Source organism: Quercus robur, chromosome 3, assembly GCF_932294415.1.
Source record: "Quercus robur chromosome 3, dhQueRobu3.1, whole genome shotgun sequence".
NCBI lineage: Eukaryota > Viridiplantae > Streptophyta > Magnoliopsida > Fagales > Fagaceae > Quercus > Quercus robur.
In genome coordinates this window covers 25,833,467-25,836,631 of record NC_065536.1, presented here as the reverse complement: position 1 = coordinate 25,836,631, position 3,165 = coordinate 25,833,467, and the positions used below count along the sequence as shown (strand labels likewise).

The 3,165-nt window shown below is 37.2% G+C and overlaps 1 pseudogene; it reads right to left on the bottom strand.

Moving 5' to 3' along the window:
• Positions 1–433: 433 nt before the first annotated feature.
• On the bottom strand, positions 434–2,476 carry LOC126717602 (ammonium transporter 1 member 2-like; annotated as a pseudogene).
• Positions 2,477–3,165: the final 689 nt, after the last annotated feature.

Below are 3,165 nucleotides of genomic sequence, written 5' to 3'. Positions count from 1 at the left end.
GACTTTCACAATTACCCCATGTAACAATTTATATCACAAACGTTTTAGTTACTAAATTTGACCCTCAAAAGATTTAGAATAAAATGAAATCATCAAGATTTTTATATCAATGCATATTAACAATTTCTTTTCAATCAAAATTTTTGGAGGTCAAAATATAACAATTGAAAATTTTGTAAAACTAAATTGTGCAAATTGAAAATTGTCCACAAAATGCAATATCCATTAATTTGAATAGAACATTAACAATTTTATATTAATCCAAATTTTAAGAGGTAAAAACATAACAGTTGGAAGTTTATGAACTAATTAAAATGTGATAAATCACATGAGATAAATTGGAATTTTTGCATTAAACAAATAAAAAAATTAAAAGAAAACTAGAGGAGTCAAACTCAACTTACTACCTTAAATTTAAAACTCTACACTTCTTCATTTTTTGTGAATGGAAAACTTTTATTAAAGCGTTTCACCAATGCTGAATGTTCAGCCTCGTTACAAATTATATTATCAAGATTCAAAAGGTTCAGGACCATAAAAAACATCAAAAGAACCTACTACGTACACTTGTTCTTACAATAACATGCTATCCCACTACTTAAAATTCATACATATGGTACCCACATATGTTCTAGTTTACATTTTTTTTTTTCCTCCAATTATTTTTCTACAAACAAAGAAAGCCTAATCACACGTCTGCTGATGGTAAACTAAGATTAGCTGATGGGGTCTTAACGTTTGGCTCAATCTTCCCCATCACATATGCATGCTTAATAAATTGATCATCCTCATCGTGGTAAGCATAAGCAAAACCACCATGCCTTGTCATATCCATGCCTGCCACCTCATCATCCCTTGACACTCTTAACAACTTCATTTTATTAAGTAAATAAAATAGTGGTCCCATTGTGGCCGTCACTCACTCTAACGCCACCAATATTTGTACAATTTGTGCTACCAATAGCTTCCCTCCACCTCCCATAAACAACCCTTATGGTCTACCGGGTGGACCTGGATACACTTCATTCACATATGACGTCGTTGCAAACAATCCCTGAATAAAACCCCCCACGCTCCACACCCACCATGTAATTATGCTACCTCTAGTGGGTCATCATATTTTAACTTCTCTGCAAGCTTGTTGCACCCAATCAAAACCCAAGATGCCACAAAGCCACATATGATTGCTACCCAAGGTTCCACAACTGAACACCTTGAGGTAATTGCAGCAAAACCCGCTAGTAGACCATTACAAACATCTAGCACATTCCAATGACCCACCAACAAGCGCTTGCTAAACAAGGTTGTGAGGGCAGCTGTACAACCAGCCAATGTTGTGGTGACAGCTGTTCTCCCAATGGCACTCTATTAGTCGTAATAAGACCCACCATCACCATATCCTTTTGCTATCGTGAGAAATGAAACGGGGTTAAACCCATACCAACCAAACCATAACAAGAATGAACCAAGCACGACTAGAGACGTGCTATGACCACATAAAGCCACAGACCGGCCTGCTTGATCAAATCAGCCAACTCGTGGGCCTTCAATAAACGCACCCCATAAGCCAGCTATGCCACCAACCATGTGAACCGCTCCCGAACTGGCAAAGTCAATGACACCCGAACCGAATAAAAGATCATCGGTCCGAGTTGGGCTGGCTCAACCGTCACTAGACCAAAACCAATGTGAAACTATAGGGTAAACAAAACCGGTTAAAAAGGGAGAGTAAATCAGATAAGCCACAAGTTGGGTTCTCTCAGCAATGGACCCACTAGTAATTCCAACAGCCGCTATTGCAAATGCTCATTGGTAAAGAAAAAAGCTGTAGTCTCCAGTGAGCTTAGGATAGTCTGTTAGACCAAAGAAGTGGCGGCCAATAAATCCATTAGAGGGAGAACCAAAAGCAAAGGCAAAGCCGAAGAGATAGTAAGAAAGGCCACCAGCTGTAGCGCATGATGTTCATGGTGTTCTTGGCACGGACAGATCCAGCACATAGCATGGCAAAGCCAAGTTGCATGGCGAACACAAGGTAAGCAGAGAAGAGGAGGTATGTGTTGTCTATGGAATAGGTTGTGTCACTGAGCTTGTTGGCTATGGTGTCGAAGCGAGTACAGAGGTAAATGGCCATGGCAGTGGCGTTGGCAGTGTTAGAGCTGAAAAGGGGTGCGAGGTCTGAGGCTGAGCAGCTTAAGGAAGCCATGGTAAAGCTTGTTTCTTCTTGGGTGAGAGAGGCATGCACCAAAGAAGTGAAGGAATACTGGTATAGATACTTTGGGGTTCTATTTATAGACCAAAGGGATAGAGAGGTCTTATAATATAAGGTGAAAAGGAGGTTTTCTTATATTCTCATTTTCACTTTCTACTATAAAAGAAAGGAATCTATATAGTCTAAGTTCTAATTTCTAAACCAAATTTTTTTATAATCAAACCTAGATAAATTATATCATCGAAATAAGGAAAAGTTTTGCCTCTACGGCTCCACGACTGCGTGCACGATTTTTTTTTTTTTAAATATAATATTGTAATTAAGTCTTGGACTAAAGATGGAAACGAACCAACTAATTCTCTAGTCAAAAAGCTTGCGATATTGACATATTGTCATCTTGCATCTTACGAAGAAAATTACTTTTAATCTTCAAGATTTTTTTTTTTTTTTTTTTTTATCCTCTGGCATGGTAAATTTTGGTTGTGAGGCCTTTTTCACATTACACATGGAGAAGTTTCAGTAAATCACAACGTTATATTATTCTTAATGAGCTTTTTTTAATCCATAAATTAATTAATTAATGTCTAGTAAATCACGAACCAAGACGATACTTTCCGCCTCATTACCAGGAAATGGGGAATGGATTACTAAACATTATTATCACCTTGAATCAGCAAGTAAATTAAACTTAGGTCTTGGCTCATGCATCTAATTCGTTGGTTAGATCAATAATTCAAGCTCACTGTTCTCCTAGAGTTCCAAGCAAAGTTTCGTAATCTATACTAAATTCAAGTGCAACTTCTTCACAACTTGTTTATGACATCCAAGATTAAAATTTCCCTCCTCTGCATGGGATTTAATTCCTCTCTCTTTTAGCAATGTGGAAGAAAAATGAAACCAAAAAAAAAAAAAAAAAAAAAAGTTAATCTTAGCCACGTTCAAAAATCCAAAAGATT